This window comes from Phocoena phocoena, chromosome 15 (genome assembly GCF_963924675.1).
Source record: "Phocoena phocoena chromosome 15, mPhoPho1.1, whole genome shotgun sequence".
In the NCBI taxonomy this organism is placed as follows: Eukaryota; Metazoa; Chordata; class Mammalia; order Artiodactyla; family Phocoenidae; genus Phocoena; species Phocoena phocoena.
Genome location: NC_089233.1, coordinates 50,723,751 through 50,742,404, shown reverse-complemented (window position 1 = coordinate 50,742,404; position 18,654 = coordinate 50,723,751).

Here is an 18,654-nt window from a genome sequence, read left to right as displayed (position 1 = left end):
ACAGATTCATGAGCAAGTCCCACCAAGATCAGGCAAGCACAACCCAAGTCAGCAGAACCCATAGCCGACCCATAGACTCATGAATAATCATGAATATTTTTTGCTGTTTTAAGCCAAAAAAATTGGGGGGTGGTTAGTTACACTGAGATGACTAACTGATATAATCACATAGATGGTAAATGGTAGAGATGGTTGTGGTAAGGTGGGGGGGGCAGGTAGGGAGAGAAGAGTGCTATGGCTATGCAACAAGCCACCCCAAAACTTAGTGTCATAAACAACAACCATTTGTTATTTCTCATCAGCCTATGGTTCCACTAGGAAGTTCTGCAACCCTGGACCAGTCTTGACTGATTTTGGCAGGGCTTGCTCAGGCATCCACTACCACCTGCCACAGGCTGGCTGTCAGCTGGCTGGTCTAGGGTGGCCTCAGCTGGGATGACTTGGCTCTGTTCCATGTATCTCTCCCATCCCTCTAGCAGGCTAGCTCAGGCATGTACTCTTGGTGGTGCAAGGATCCAAGAGAGAAAGCAAAAATGTGCACGCACTTCTCAAAAAGATAGCTGCTATCTCATTAATCAAACGTATATCATGCCCAGGCCCAGAATAAGTGTGGAAGGTCACTAGTGAAAGTTATGGATAAAGGGAGGCATGGAAATCTGTGTATATTAATGCAATCAATCTCCAGTAGCAAGTCAATAACCAGAAAGTTAGACACAGAAATGAGTTCTTAGAAGGGAGAAGAGAAGAGTGAAATTCCTGGAGGAAGAAGAACTGGGAAACTCAGAAAACAGTGTGATAACAAAATGAAAGTGAGTTCACACATAAGTACCTGGAATAAGTATTTGGGCAGAAGTCTGTAGAAGTACTGCCTGGAGTTGGCCCCAACTTGGTCCAGAATTCCTCCTACTGTTTACCCAGTAACAATCCCTTGTATTGACTGAGCAAAAAAGAAGTTCTCAGAAAGCACAAGGACCCCCACCTCATGTCATATGGCCTCCACCTCATGATCCAACATGGATACTGAAATTCCAGCCACCAACTCTGCATTCCAGCCTGAACAATAGAGGGAGGAAGTGAAGAAAGGTAGAGATTAGCCTCACACACTTCCTCCTACACTGCATTGGCCAAAATGTAGTCACATGACCACAGGTAGCTACAAAGAAGGCTAAGAAATATAATCTTTGTTCTCAGGGGAGGAGCATGTGTACAGCTAAAAATAAGGTGTTCTATCACTAAGGAAGAAAAGAAAAAGGATATGGAGGGGCAACTAGTAATTTCAAACATGTAAATTCATCAAAATTCATTGTTTCCCCTTGAACTGTTTAGAGAAAGTGAATACATAAACACAGATGATGGCTGGGCATCTCAAAGTTGTTTTAAATACACAATTTGTTTCTTCCAAAAGAGATAAGGAATATTGTCCAAGTTAAATAATGCAGAAGAGTTTAAATGTTAGCAGTTGAATTGGTCTCTACATCCCCAGAGGCCATCCCAACCCAAAGAGCTTTCCCATAGAACAATGCAGAAAGATCTCAGTTCTTCTCCAGAGAGTCTTTGGCTCTGAGGTAGGCAGTGCTCTCCTTACCTTCAAGGGGGAGTACTACTTTCAAGCACCCTCCAAGGGGGCAAGGGGAGTTAGTTCAATTCCTTAGGCAAAAGGGCCTCACCTGGGACTGATTTCAGAGAGACAGCAGCGAGCAGTCTTAGAAAGAGATTTTAGTTCCCTGCCCAGGAATTGAACCTGGGTAGCCTGGATGAAAACCAGGAATCCTAGCTGCCAGTCCACCAGTGGCTAGAGGCTAGAAGCAAAATTCTCCTGGCTCTTGCCCCATTTGAAAAATTAGTTTCTCAAAGAGGCAAAAAGAGCAAAACAAGTACAAAGTTTATTACTAGAGACACAGCATAACACGTGAGAAAACACACAGAGAAGCAGTTTATTTATGTAAGACAGAAGCAAGGCAGAAATACGCACCCAGAGAGAAAGGGTGTGGGCGTCCTCTCTAATGAGGAGGGGCACAGTAAAGAGGTGGTTACATCATGTGTATAGGGCAGTTCCTCTGGGTCTTTGTTTACCTTTGGCCAATTATCTTGCTTCTTTTCCCACATCTGACCTGTTCTAGGACCTTCCCCAACATGTATGCACATCTTTTTGCCAAGATGAATTCCAACACAGAGGACTGTAGGAGGTTTTAAAACACTTATTATGGGGTGGGGCCCCCTCCCTTTTGACCCCCAAGGTGTCTTTCTGCACATGTGCAGTCAGGGAGGTCTGCTTGACCTCAGGAGTGGTCATCTTATCTCTTTAGTCCAACAGAGCTCAGCTCCTGCCACTAACTTTGTCCTTGCCATGTCTAGGGAAAACAAAGCTCCAATTTACTCCACTTGACAAACTTCAGCTGCTCAGCCCAGGGCCCCATCTACCTCCTACCACAGGACCAATCTTCCCCAGGCTCTGCAAGGACTGGGAAGCAGAAAGCCTGCACTGTGCAGCTCACACCTGAGCAGGAGCTGGGCATGCTCTCAGATGGTCAGGGTAGTGCTAGAAAGATGGGGAAGGACACAGTACAGAGCTGAGGGTGAGTGCCCATTTGCTTACTCTTCTCATTTGGAAACCACTGGAGAGAGAGAAAGATGCCATGTGCTTGCAACAAGTTATCTTTCTCTCTCTGCTTTCAGTTTCCCAATGGATAAAATGGGGACGTTGAAACAAGCCTTATAGGCTTGTTTGAGTGGTTATTTGGAAAATACCTGCCAAAGTTCCTGGCAAACACCTCCACTTAATGTGTACAAGTTCTTTTCTCTTCTTCCTTTTGGAATAGTGTAATCTGATTGTAAGGACACATTTCCATAAGAAAACATGACAAGAAAAGTTTGACAAGATGTCTAGAGCTGCAACATGGTAGCCACTAGCCCCTGTTAAGTACTTGAAATGTGTCTACTGTAATTAGGAACTGAATTTTTAATTTTCTTTCATTTTAGTTTACTTAAATTTACATTTAAAATCTGATACTTGATTCATTATCAGAAAATGCTTAAGCATGTTTTGAACTGTTTGGGTATGTGAATCTTCTTTTTCAACTATAAATTTTATAAAATTGAAATACAAATCAAGGAGTTCCTATAAAAACCTAACATTCGAATTAAGATTTCCTGTAAGTATCAAATACTTATCAGATTTCAAAGACTTACTACAAAAAAAGAGAATGTAAACTAGTTTATTAATAATTTTTACATTAATAATTTTTATATTAATTACATGTTAAAATGATATATTGGATACACTGGGTAAAATATAATACATTATAAAATTAATTTCATTTTTTTTTACTTCTTTAATGCAGTGACTAGAATATTTTAAATTACATAAATGACTTGAGTTGTATTTCCATTGGATAGTACTTAGCAGAGGATACCAAATAATCAATTGGATTGAGTTCTCTTACCAGACTAGCTGGTGATTTTGGCCTGGTTCAGACATTTCATTAATTAATTGAGCACCTATTCTGAACAAGGGATAAAGTAGCACTTGAATACCAAATAAACATATAAACAAACATTGAAACAAAAATATTACAAATAATTATCATGAGTACGAGTAAAGGAATAAATACAGTAATGAATAAAGGAATAATTGGCCAGAGATGGGGGTGGTTTCCTTAGATGAAAGAATAGGCAGAAAAGGGTTTTGAGAAAAGGGGCATTTGAGTTAGGGCTTGAAGGATAAAGATGAGCTAGAAGTGCAACAATCTAAATGATCGTTGATCTTAACCATTTCTTTTCCTTCTTTTAATGATACTGTTCTCGTCTTCTAAAGAGACAAATTGTTGCCACTGACTAACTGCTCTCCTTCTGCCCTATCATATAAAACTTATTATGTTATTGATGGGACATTTCCCAGTTTGACTCCTAAGGTCAGGAATCCTGAACAGTAGCCAATACATATGGGTATGTGGCATATCTTACAGGAAAGCATTCGGTTTTACTCTTGTTACCATTTTGATTTTCTATGACAAGGACCAATTACAAAGATTACAGAAATGATGGAAATGATTTCTGAGGAAATGATTAAACTATGACTTAACGGGGTCAAGCTAACAAGCTTGAGGGAATAGAAATGACCTAATGGGAAAATAATGGTGATTCTGAGAGCAGGACAGTGTGGATTTGGGAGCAGGGGACCAACCAGCACTACAGTCCCATGGGGAGTTATTAGATCTGGAGAAGCAGCCATCCCTTGAGGCTTTTATAAACTGAAAAATGGATGTAATCTGTCATACTGAGTTATAGAATTTTACAGGCAAAACTGATGAGGGGCACCATCTTTTTCTCAGACTTTGAACCTCCAATATTTTTCTTCAACTCCTAGGGACTGCTGTGAAACTACAAATGTGCAATGGAGCCATTTAAGCTCCAGACCTTGGTTTTTTGGTTTTTTTGTTTGTTTGTTTGTTTTCTGATGCACTGGTTAAAAGCTCAGGAATATGGTTAGCCCTTGCTTTACTTCACAGAATAAGAGGGCTGAAGAAAATCTTCATAGGTATAAAAACAGAGATGGAGGAAGATGACCCTGGTGCTGTATTGCCTGGAACTGAAGTGATTGGGAAGCGCAAGAGGATACTGAAATTACAGGTTTGGAGAAAGGCCAACAAAGCTATGTCAAAAGAATAATTCAAGTTTAAAAAACTAATTTTTGTATAAGAGAAATTCTATACCTAGCTCAGATATCTCCCTAGCTCCAGGTTTATGGATCCAATTGCCCACTTGACATCCAACCACCAGTAGAAAGTAGGATATCTCATGGTCATCCCAAATGGCTAAAATAAAATGTTGGGGCTCTATGCCTAGTTTCTCCCATCTAGAGAAATTAGCACTGTTTAATTATTCAAGCCATACCCTCCCATATTCATTCTGTCATCAAGTCCATTTAATTTCACCTCTTAAATGTATGTAGAGCTGCTTCTTTCCATCTCCAGAATCATCCCCCTAGTCCAAGCTGCCATCATTCTGTACGGCAGCAGCAGCCTTTGAACAGGTGTCTTGGCTTCTATACTTGCTTTCTAACCCCAATCTATTCTTCAGGTGGCAGTCAAGGGCCCACCCAGATCCAGGGAAGGTGACATGGACCCTCAAACTCTCAATGAAAGGAGTATCAAAGAATTTGTGGCCATTTTTTAAAACTGCTACAATCACTCTTACAGGAATATTGGTACCCACTGTAAATCACTTGCTTTGGCATTCCCACCACTTCTGGTCACAGGCTTTGCCCAATATTTAAAAAAAAAATCCACACCAACTGAATCTTCTACAAAGTCCATTTCTGCATGGTTTACCTCCAAAAACACAGCACACTCCTCTCTTTAGACTTTGAGGTGATTAACTCAGACTAGCCCTATACCACTTTATTCTTGGCTCTTCAAATGGTCTTCAGCAAATTACTTAATCTCTCTGGGTCTCGCTTTCTTCATCCAATATGACAGTCCTTGTATCTCAGCACTCAGACAACTCTGTGAGGGTTAAGTCACTGCCCATGTTCACATGCCATGAATATACAGTTAATAATCATTTTTTGGTTGCACTGGTTATGAGAATGGCTTCTGGTTCAACTTTGCACAGAACATGATGCAAATCTCCTGAGACTCGAGCTGCCTTGTAACCCTTCCTCCCCAGGATTCCTAAATCATCCGAACCAATAGATTCTATGATTATTTCTATAGCCAATTTTCTAAAAGCTGTTTTCCTTCTTTTGACCCAGCCAATCTATCCCCAATCAAGTTTGCCAAGCAAGCCCCTATCTGATTTGGCCTTTTTTTTTTTTAATTCCTGCAAGGTGTTCTTTTCTTTCTGTTTCAATTTTTTTTCTTCAGTTGTCTTATTCAAAAGAGGCTTCTTACCTTTTGTCAGCATAAATTTATAACAAAAAGCAATTTCTCTTCTGTTTGAATTTTCTTTTGCTCTTGTCTTAAAAGTACAATGCATGCTGAAGCAGAGAACTAGATTCCTTTTACATATTGGGAGTTCATTTAAGCTGAGGCAAAAGACAAAGCTAATATACAATTTTTTCAAAACTATTTTTTAAAGTTTTAAAAATTCATCATGATTAAATTGTTTATAAGGAAAAAGAATTTACTTTTTTTATTCTCAAGCCTCTTTTCAAACTTTTGGTCCTGAAATATATAAGAATATATCACATATATGAAAACTAGCATAATAAAAGTAAGTTCTTATGAAAAGACAGTGTTTTTAATCAAACTAAATCACTATCAGGTATAAATAACCCAGAGGGTTGAACTGTTTTTTCTTAAACTTTTTATTGCCATATGATGCACACATGGAAGACTACACAAATAATAGTGTATGATTTGATGAATTTTTCACAAAGTAGAAACATCTACGTAACCAGCCAAAGGGTTGACTTTTATCTTGCTGAAGGATTCTCAGTGATAGGCTATTGAGAAAGACCTGTATAATTGTCTTACATTGTTATTAACCTTATGTGAGCGTGAGGCTGTCCCTCCAACTAAATTATACATTCTGCATGGTTTTTACAGGAAGACCATAGTCTATAGCTCTGCCACAGAGCTAGCTAAGTGACCTGAACTGAGGACACATCAATAAATGAATATAAACTATAATGCGACTCCGTTTATTAAACATTAGTGCATGATCTACATATTTTTATTTCCTGTTTCACCTTCTAGTCTTTTTGCTGGCCCCAACCTCATTGGCCAAATGTTGGACTTCTTAAGACATTCTCTTCTTCACCTACACTTTATCTCTAGTTGAGCTCAGTTTTTCCTAAGGCTTTAAATAATACCTATATGCTGAAGACCTGTACTATAGTCAGTTAATTGCATTGATGGCCCCAGATAACGGCCTCTCTGTGTCTATACCCTTTTGCAATGTGACTTTACAATAGCTTAGATCATGAGGTGTAATCTATTTCTTGACTCATTGAATCTGTGCTGGCCTTATCATTTTCTTTGGTCAATAGAATTCTGGGAAGGTGAGGGTTTACCAGTTATGAGCTTTAGACTCTAACTCTTGGAACCCTCCTTCTATCATATGAACAAGCCCAAGGCAGCCCACTAAAGAATGAATAGATCATTACACCATCTGAAAATCAACCAACCCCCAGAAACAAAGCCACCTAGCCAAATAACAGCCGACTACTGATGAGCTAGAGAACCCAGGTAAAACCAAATAAGACCCTCAGTTAACCCAGGGTAACTCACCAACCTGAAAAAACCACAAGGTAACAAAATAGTTTTTGAAGCTGCTGACTTTTGGTGTGGTTTGTTACACAGCAATAGATAACTAATACACTAGCTTAGACTTAAAAATAGACACATATTCAACTACCAATCTGACATCTCCATGTAAATGGCTCACAGTCATCTTTTAAAAATCTACATCAGACTGTTGATTTTCACCCCAAGTCCAGATCCTCCCCTCTCTAGTCTTTTCCTCTCAGAAAGTAGCCCCATCATCCATCCAGTTCTTTGAATCAAAAATCTGGAAGATACCACTTAATTTTTCCTTTCCCTTACCTCCCACACTCGATCCATCAGCAAATTTTGTTGATTTAACTTTCTAAATTGTCTTGCATCTATTCACTTCTTCCCAGTCCCGCTTCCATCTCTTCTCCCAGGCTAAGCCTCTGCCACTGCTTACCTATAACACTAGAGTAGCCTTCTATGTGGTTTTCTCCCTCTGAACATCTCTAGACCATTTTTACACAAAAGCTAGAGTTTTAATTTTTAAATCCCACAAAATCATGACTCCCCCCTGCTTAAAACCCTTCAAAGACTTCTCACTGCTATTAGAATCAAATAAACATTCCTTATTATGACCTATAAAGCCCTACATGACCTCGTCCCTGCCATTCTCTCTAAAATTCACCACACTGCAGCCACATTTACCTTCTCACTTCTTTTAGAATAACCAAGATCTACCCATCTCAAGACTTTTATTCTTATTATTCATCTGCTACAAAATCTTTCCCTGTGTTCCCTGTTCTTTACCTGGTGGGCTCCATTCCATCCTTCTCAGATTAAATCTCACCACCTCTTGGAGGTCTTCTCTGGACACTCTCTTGAAAGTGGTATTCCTGCCCCACTCATTTTCCTCCATCATCCTATCCTGTTTAGCTTATTAAAATTCTTACAATTTCTGATTCTTGCTATGCTTATTTAACAATTTACTTTTTTGCCTGTCTTTTCTACCAGATCAGAAATTCCTTTGTTCATCCAGTATCATCAGTGTTAACCATAATTTCTAGCTCACTATAAACATTTGGTAAATATGAATTGAATAAATGAATTTAATACAGTCCTTCCAAAAACAATAGCAAGTAGATTTTTATCACTACAATTTTATAAATAAGAAACTTGAAAGCAAATATTATCTGTATCACCCTTTTTTCAGACCAGATAGAAGGGATGGAAACATAGTGACTAGGCTAATTTGTCAGAGAGTGTCTCAGGGACTGGAAACCAATAAACCTTTTGGGAACTTATAAAGGGCCTAATCCTTAATTCCTCAATTGCAGTGAGTTGAGAAAAAAGCAACTGTGCACTTGTCAGGAGGGTTGAGGGTCGTGTTTTAAAGGGATATGAAAAAAGAGATGCCCCAACTCACATTAGAGTTTCCCACCCTGCACTGTTGCTGCAGCTCCCAGAGTCACATCCTCACACGAACAAATCCAGATGTAGGAAGGCAGAGGCAGACAATAAAGGTCTGTCTTATGTACCTCCCTCTTAGCAGAGAGGAAAATATTTCCCAGAAAACTCCAGCAGATTTTTAGTTACATTTCATTGGCCAGAATTCAGTCCCATTCCCATTTCTAGACAAATCATTTATAAAGGTGACCAAAATTGACACATCTGGTTTACATTCATCACCATTCATCACCTGGGCTAGGCTGTGGCTGGTTGCCACACAAATGCATCAAGATTTGGTATCCATAACGAAAGGGGAGAGGGGCTATTGACCATGCAAGCTACAGTATCTGCCACAGCAATTAAATTACCCTGCGTTTTTTTGTCCCACTTTATCCTAGAAAGTATAAGTACCATGGATTTAGTCCATAGACTAAGAAACTTAGAGTTCAATCTGATGACACCGAAAGTTACAGCAAGGTTACAACCTACTTTTCTCAGAAATTGATGAACCCATATATTGCACCCAAAGAAGAATGTCAACCTCTTACGTCCTGGAGATAGATAAATTTAAATACCAGGCACGGTGTAACAAAAGCAAACAATATAATAAGGCATTGTCCTGATGACAGACCTAAACTTGTCCTGATAAATAAATCAAAGCATGTTTTAAATTCAGTACTTTGTAAACAACCTAAATATGTTAATATAAAAATATTAGGCTAAATTTTAATGTCCTTCTCCTTATAAAGACAATTTTAATTTTCCACAAAATTCAACCTGTGTGTTTCTGTCTCACTGGCAGTCATACAAGTGTGCTGAAAAGTATGTATAGACTAATAGAGACAAGTTTGGCTTGGTGGAGCCAGCCTTGGACTGAGACTTGGGAGACTGGATTCTAGTCCTGGGATTTCCAAAAACTGTGTGAACTTCAGCAAGTCACTTCATTTCTTCTTCTGTGAAATAAAGAGATGAAATAGACTGAGGACTTTCTAAGTTCTATAAATCTGTGATTATATCTGATATCCAAGTTTAAGCCAATTGGACATATAAAGATAATTGACACTAATAGTTATAACAAATAGCCCTCCAATTATAGTGGCTTTACACAGTAAAAGTTTATTTTTCACATAACAGTCCAGTTGGATTTGTGAGACCTTCCTGGTGTCTCCTCCAAGCAATATTCTCAAGGATCCAGCTCCATTCATCTTATGGTGCTACCATCCTCTGCATTTGGCTTCCACGGTTCCTGTAAAAGAAGAAAGAGTATGAAGAATAAAACAAGAGGTTTTATAGGAGGCATGTCAATGTGGCAAGATACCTTGGTCAGAACCTTGTCATATGGCCTTGGACTAAATAAAAGTAGGGCTGGGTAGTGTAGCCTGGGAGACTGGAAAGAAGCAACAGGCTTGGTGAGTACTGAGCCAGTCTCTGCCACAAACATTTTTGGAAATACTTCTTTCTCTGAATTCCACGTAAGTAGAGAGAATATTAATCTCACTTTCAATATTTCCACTGTGTCACTCCTTATTCTATGTCCCCATGCACCTCATATATATAGCTCTCACCGTTGGCTGGGAGCTCCCTGAAGGAAGGACCCGGTGTAGTATGTACCCTTAGGTCTTAGCATAGTGGATGGCACATATTAAGGGTTGGAGATCCTGGACAAATCAAAAAAGAGGGGATATTCTCAAGAGGGTCTTGCCAGGAAGGGTATTAGGGCTACCACACTGACTGACATAGTAGTTCTGCTCTAGGGCAATTGCCAGCTTTCCCTCTACCCTACAGTCCAGCACCACCAGCCAGCATGGCCTAACCCAGTGTCCACTCACAAAGTAGTGATTCTGCAGGTTGCCATACCCCAGACTGAGAAAACATTCTAATGGGAATCTCGTGTTTTCAGTCGACAGACCAGGAATGTACTCGTGAGATTCCTTTATTTCAAGTTAAGCATGCATTTTAGTATTTTTTTTTTAACTCAACAATAATAAACTTTGTTGAAAGACCAACTTCTAGAACTTTGCTATGTAATACAGCAGTCATTAGCCACATGTGGCTATTTAGATTTAAATTTATACTAATGAAAATTAAACAAAACTTTAAAATGAGTTCCTCAGTCACACTAACCATATATCAAGTGTTAAATGTAGCTAGTGGCTCCTTATTTGACAATGCAGCTATGGAGCATTTTCTGGCATCACAGAAAGTTCTATGGACAGAACTGCTCTAAAAACAGCTTTTACGTTAGTGTCCAGCTTTCTAGATCAAGTTATCTCAGCCTTATTTAATAGAAAATATGATAAACTCTTTTTAGGAAATTAAGAGGACCTGTATTTTGCTAAAATTTAGACATATGCATGCAGTCTCAAAATAAGTTTTACGTATTTGAAGGGTGAGTCCACCCTTGAAAGCCAAATTTCATATCTCTAACATGAACAAAGTTTTCACTACCTGGAGCTCAGTGATCATTATACATTAATGGTTAAAAAAACAAAGAAAGAAATTTAGTATCTCTTGACATCTGGGAGAGAATATAAGCCAAACAATGTAAACCCCCTTCTAGTAACAGTGAAAGCAAGAAAGAACTGAAAAAGAACCTTACCTGTTTTTAACTGTATTATCTCCAGGCACATATCATTTTAAAGAATAAAATTCTATATTACCTTATTTGAATCACTGAAATGTGTTTATTCCTTATACTTGTTAACCTCTAAGCTGTATAAGATATGGCATTATTGTTTTTTATGTTTGGTTTTTTTTAAATTTATATATTTTAGGCTGTGTTGGGTCTTCATTGCTGCACGCGGGGGCTTTTCATTGCGGTAGCTTCCCTTGCTGCAGAGCACAGGCTTCAGTAGCTGTAGCTCGAGGGCTCTAGAGCACAGGCTCAGTAGCTGTGGCTCATGGGCTTAGTTACTCTGCGGCATGTGGGATCTTCCAGGACCAGGGCTCGAACCCGTGTCCCCTGCATTGGCAGGCAGATTCTTAACCACTGCGCCACCAGGGAAGCCCTGGCATTATTGTTTTTTAAGGTTAAAAGTTAGTCCACCCAAGAAGAAAGTGAATTGGCCAGAATCCTATTTCTTCATTGGTCCAGGAGTGGCAAGGACCCTACCTGACCATCTGGGCTAGTTATTGGAGCTGTTCATAAAACCTCTGGCTTTATTTCTCTAGGCATATGGAGGGACTGCACTTCCCTACCCCCTTAAGTAAGAGTGGCCACATGACTTGGTTAACACCGTTAAATATGAACAGGAGTGACGTATGTGTAGAAGCATATAAGTTCCTGTGCTTGGCTGATTCCCCATTTCTCCCTTTGCTGACAGTCATGGAAGTCCACAGAAGTGGACATTCATTAGTGAGGATGATGAAGAAAGGCCCCACTAATCTGCATTGGACAAGTAGAGGGTAGAAGAATAAACTGTTGTTATGTTGAAGCCATTATGAACATGAGGGTGTTTATTACTGCAATATAATCTAGCTTGTTCTGACCAATACATCATCCAAATCCAGGTCGTATGGCTTAAAATGCAAACAATGAGTTCTGAGTCTTTTGTTTGTATGAATAAAAATAGAAAGCTATATGTGTGCAGATCAAGAATTAGATAGAGGCAAGGGATCAAATTTGACAAAGTCAATCCTAGACCTGATTTCCTATAGGCATTAAATATAGAAAGAAAAAATAGCTTGTGCATGTGAGCATAAGTGGTATGTAGATGTCTGTTTAACTCTGCTGTGAGCTTGGACCTCTTTTTCTTCCATGCTGAAGAAAAAAATACCACATAGGCTGTGTATATCTAAGATGCTTTTCCTATAAGAGCCTTAAAATTTTCATTCCCCCTTTTCTAGGCATGCTACTAAGAGAATATTTTTCCTTTAGGAATGAATAAACCACTGAGATTCACATCCAATTGGCTGAGTCACTTGGTTTCTGCTAGAATTTTAACTACAGGGATCTGAAGGCAGCAGGGAGAGAGAAAGACACACACACACACACACACACACACACACACACACACCGATTTATAGAGAGAAGGAGAAAGAGACTACTTCTATTACAGACAGAAAGAAGAAAATTTTATTAAGTCAAATGGAAAACCCAAAAATATTTGAAAGATTTGGCTAAGACATCTATTTTCTTACTCTGTAGTGGAATCCCAGAATACAATATTTTAATAAAAATTGCAATGTAAGTAAAGTTTGAATTGGATTTTAACAGTGGAAAAAGCAAGGTCACTAGAGTGAAAAGACCTACGTTTTAAAAACCTTTTTTTATTCCAGGACCTGCACTACAAGCTGTTTGACTTTGACAAAGTCAGCTCACTTTTCTGAGTCATAGTTTCCTCATCTATAAAAAGGGAATAATACAGCTTACCACATAAGTTGCTAGGGAAGACAGAAGATCATAAAATATGTTAACAGTCTAGGAAATTATCTGACACCAAGCAGAGATCACTAAATGTTTATTTCTTTTGTCTTTTTCATACCATCTCTTCTTAATTCTAATAGAAAGTTTCTCCATTAGGCTTCTTGAAGATAGCTGTAGGAGGGCAAACTGTAGTTGTTATTCTGCCATTTAATGGAATACTGTGGGTTTTTTTTTTTACCTCCCTTATTATTTACTATTCAAAATAATTCTAAATAAGTTTATCCCCATTTTACAGAGGAAACAGAGGCTTACAGACAATAAAAAATTTGTCCCAGTTCACGAGATAGTCTTTTAGTAATCTATTGCCACAATAATATGACACACATCCCCAAAACTCAGTGGCTCATAATAACGGCATTTGGTATGGCTCGTCAAGCTGTGGGTCAACCGAGTAGTCCTGCTGACTTAAGGTGGCCTCAGCAGGGCCCAGCCATGCAGCTACAGTCATCTGGAGTTTGGCAAATCTCTCTGGTCTATAGCCAAAGAACAATAAATAAGCAGCAGGAAGTAGAGTGATCTCTGGCTCCTTTATTGAATAAAATGGTGACCATGGATGCACCAACTAACCTTCCCTGAACCCTAAGCCAGGGATCTCCTTTGGTCCAATGCCTTAAACCCAAGCAGTCCTGGAGTAGGCAAATGAGGAAGTCTGTGGTTCTAATAGAAAGATTGCCTCCGTCTTCATGTTATCCTGAGAGAGATGACTGATAGCAGGACAGAAGCTACTATGGACGTACAGACAGCGAGTACAGATGCTTCCAACTGCCACCATTTCAAGGGAAGGACAATCTAGCCGGAGAATTCACCACAGCTGGAGATGATTACTGTTGATGCTTCAGCCCAGCTCCACGCCAATATGTGGTCCACGAATCAGCAGCATCAGCATCACTTGGGAGTTTGTTAGAAATGTGGACTCTTGGACTCCACCCCAGACCTCCTGAATCCAAACCTGAGAAGCACTGCTTCAGCAAGAATCACAAGGTCACACTATTGAAATAGCATCTGTAGCCAAATTTGCTCTAGTAGGTAAATTTACTCTTCAAGCCCCAGCACCTTGTTGAGTCTCTGACCTCCCACCCAAGCTCTTACCCCCTTCAGTTGCCCAACGGGCCCCATTCTCTGGAATGAGCATCTATTGTTTTTGCTTTTTCTGCATGCATTCCCCATCTTCTTCTTTCTTTCTTTTTTTTTTTTTTTTATCTCATTCTGATTTTTCTTTGAGACAATTCACCTCCATGTGTTCTGGATGGGACTTATCCTGGTTCTAGGAATAGGTATGTGATCCAGGCTAGGCAATTAGAGTACAAAACCCTTCCACAGTGATTGGTTCTGGAAGGAACACATGACCCAGGCCTGGCCAAAGAAAAGAATAGTCGTGGATTTTTCTGGAACTATTGGGAAAGTGGCATGCTCTTTTCTGCTGTTGACTACAGATGGTGGAGTCTATCTGAGAGCAAAGTCAGCACTTAGATGACAAGAGATAAATTTTTGATGACATTGTTTGAGCATCTGAATTCAGCCTTCTTTGAAGCCAGACCTGACCCCAGACTTTAAAATTATGTGGGCCAATATATTCTCTTTTTTGCCTAAATTGTTATGATTTGGATTTCTATAACTCGAAAGCAAAATAGTCCTGATGTACAAAAGCCACCGCATGTTTCAAGCTTGCTGATCCGCACAAGTCCTTAGCTAAACTGCCAGTCCCCTATTTCCCATCACCTGTAACATGGTCATTTTCCAATGTCTATGTTCATAATTGTATGCGCTGCCACAGTCAAAAGAAGAGTGGGGTTTCAAGATATAATTCTGGGCAGGACCCTAGTGATTTGAGGGAGATGTAACTCTTCCCAAGTGCGACATGACCTGAGTGCTAGGTTCTATCTAGAACCTCACTACTCAGAGTGTGGACCAGCAGCATCAACAGCACCTAGGCGCTTGTTAGAGATGCAGAATCTCAGTTACCACCTCAGATATTCTGAATCAGAATTTGCATCTTAACAAATCCCCAGGTAATTCATGGACACAAGTTGAGAAGTGCTGCTCTAAAACACATATCACATAGTAGAAAAATGTTACTGCCTTGGAGTTAGAAGACTGGTCCTCCAAAGTTCTTCTTTTTTCTCAGTTTCCTCACCTGTGAAATGAATAGGGCAGAATGTTTCAGAGATTTACTCCAGCCTGGACTTTCTAAGACTCTTATGTTTTAGGGACCCTTACTCAAACAGATTGTGACAGTCTTGCACACTGATTAACAGGAAGAGAGGGGGCAGAAAAACAAAAGTGTGTCTCTATCAGTCAATAAACAATTGGTTGAAACTGTGTGTGGCAAGACATCCACTTCCATTTAGAAACAATTTTTTATTTTAAAGATGAGAAAACAAGCCCAGAGAGGTTAAGAGGTTTTCAAAAAGTCACACAGTACAGACACAGCAGAGCAGGGATGAGAAGATAGAGCTGAGAAGGAACAAAAGAACAAAGGATAGTTTTTGAGCACTTGTGCTCTGGATCTGGGCTACCTAGGTCCTGGTACTTATTACTGGGTGTCCTTGGACAAAATGCTTAACTGCTCTGTATCTCAGTTTACTCATCTGTTTAATGGGCTTTGTGATAGTTCATGAAACTTCATGAAGTTGTAGGAAGTTAAATCTGTAGTGTTTAAAATGATGCCACAAACATATAACATTTTATACATGTTTGTTAAGTAAATAAAAATAAATCTTGACTCCCTGTCTTGAGTGATTTCTGTGGTACATCCCAGCACTCCTGAGCCAGAACTGTCCTTCCCTTCCTTCAAGACTTCTTTGGCCACCATGCAATGTCTCTGAACTAGGCCTTACTAAATTCTTTTTTAAATTACTTATTTTTTTAGCATGGTGAATATGAGTTAATTTAATATGAATTAATTACCAGATAATCTATTCTCAGTAGAAATTACTTGAGGCAGCAGGTTAGCTCAAAGGAGAAAGGAGAAGGGAGTTGAATAAAAAAGGATTGAGTGGGGCTTCCCTGGTGGCGCAGTGGTTGAGAGTCCGCCTGCTGATGTAGGGGGCACGGGTTCGTGCCCTGGTCTGGGAAGATCCCACATGCTACGGAGCAGCTAGGCCCGTGAGCCATGGCTGCTGAGCCTGCGTGTCTGGAGCCTGTGCTCCACAACAAGAGAGGCCACAACAGTGAGAGGCCCGCGTACTGCAAAAAAAAAAAAAAAGGATTGAGTGGATGGAAAGGGCCAAAAGAAAATAAACAGAGTAATTCTTGTTCATCAGTTTATCTATGGCTTACCCACAGCAGTAGTTTGAAACACTGGATATACTTGGGAAGCTTTAAAAACATTTTCAGTGTCCAGGGCCCACTTGAACACAATTAAATCAGGATTTTTGGAAATGGTACCAAAGTGCCAATGTTTTTAAAACTCCCTGTAGTAGGCTGAATAATGTTCCCCAAAGATATCAGGTTCTAATCCCTGGAACCAGTAAACATTATTTTATTTCAAAAAAGGGTCTTGCAGATATGATTAAGTTAAAGACCTTGAGATGAGATGATTACCCTAGATTATCTGGGGTGAAACCTGAATGAAATCAGGCTGCATGTATCCTTATAAAGAGGGCAGGGAGAGATTTGGACATAGGTGCACAGAGAAGGTGATGTGAACCCAAGAGGAATGTGTATTCCGTGGCTGTTGGGTGGAATGTTCTACAGAAGTCTGTTAGGTCTAGAGTGTTTTAGTGTTGTTCAAGTCTTTGATCCTTATTGATTTCCTGTGTAGGTCTTCTATCCATATGGAAAGTGGGGTGTTGATGTCTCCAACTATTATTGTTGAATTGTCTATTTCTCCCTTCAATCTGTCAAATTCGAGCTTTGCTGTTACACTTTTATGATTAAAATGTCCTTCTTTGTCTCTAGTAGCAATTTTTATCTGAAAAAATCTATCATGTCTGTTATTAGTATGGTCACTGCATATTTCTTTTGGTTGCTTGCATAGTTTATCTTTTTCCGTCTTTTTATATTTCAACCTGTTTATGTCTTTGACTGTAAACTGGGTCTTGCAGTTTATATGGCAGCATATAGTTCAATTATGTTTTTTAAAGTCCATTTGACCAACTTCTGCCTTTTGATTAGAGTGTTTTGTCCATTTACATTTAATATAACTGATAAGGTAGGATTTATGTCTGGCTTTTTGCTATTTGTTTTCTTTATATCTTTTGATTTTTCCCTTTATTTCTCCATAACTGCCTTCTTTTGTGTTAAAGTGATATTTTCCAGTATACAATTTTAATTTCCTTGTCATTTTCTTCTTTAACGATACTTTTCTAGGTATTTTCTTATAGTTTCCCTAAGATTTACAATTATCATATTAACTTTAAAAATCTAGTTGAGATTAATATTAATTAATGATACCAGTTAATATTAATTAATATTGAAACAATTTAAATGGCACACAAAAACTTTTCTTATATACCTCCAATTCCCTCTCTCCACGTTTATGCTATTATGGTCATACAAATTTCATCTTTATACATTATTAACCCATCAACACAGTCTCATAATTATTGATTTATGCAGGTGTCTTCTTATAGTAGGAGAAGAAAAGAGTTACAAACAAACCAAAAAATACTGGCTTTTTATAAATAATATATATTTATTTATTCGGCTGTACTGGGTCTTAGTTGCGGCATGCGGGATCTTTTAGTTGTGGCATGCAGGGTCTGGTTCCCTGATCAGGATGGAAGCCAGGCCCCCTACATTGAGAGCTCAGAATCTTAACCACTGGACAACCAGGGAAGTCCCAAAATACTGGCTTTTATATTTACTCATGTATCTGCCTTTACTGATAATCTTTGTTTTTTTCTTCATGTGGATTTAAGTCACTGTCTAATGTCTCTTCATTTCAGCCAAAGCACTCCCTGTAGTATTTCTTGTAAGGCCACTCTACTGGCAGAAAATTCTCTCAGCTGCTGTTTTTGTTTTAATCTAAGAATGTTTTAATCTCTCCTTCTTTTCTGAAGGATAGTTTTGCTGAATATAGAATTACTGGATAAAAGTAATTTTATCACTCTGAATATGTCATCCCATTGCCTCCCTGGTTTCTGATGAGAAATCAGCTGTTAATCTTATTGAGGATCCCCTGTCACTTCTCTCTTATTGCTTTCAAGATTCTCTCTTTGTCTGTTGCTTTTGATAGTTCATGGTGCATGTAGGTGTGGATCTCTGCAGAGTTTTCTACTTGGAGTTCATTGATTTTCTTGGATGTTTAATATTATTTCTCAAACTGGGAAGTTTGGGCCATTATTTCTTCAAATATTCTTTCTTTTTCTTTTCTCCCTTTCTTAGACTCCCTATATGGATATTTGGTATGCTTGATAGTGCCCCACAGGTCTCTGAGTTTCTTTTAATTTTTCTTCATTCTTTTTCTGTTTCTCAGACTGAATAATCTTAATAATAATAATAGTAGGGACTCCCCTGGTGACACAGTGGTTAAGAATCCACCTGCCAATGCAGGGGACATGGGTTTGAGCCCTGGTCCGGGAAGATCCCACTTGCTGCAGAGCAACTAAGTCCATGCGCCACAGC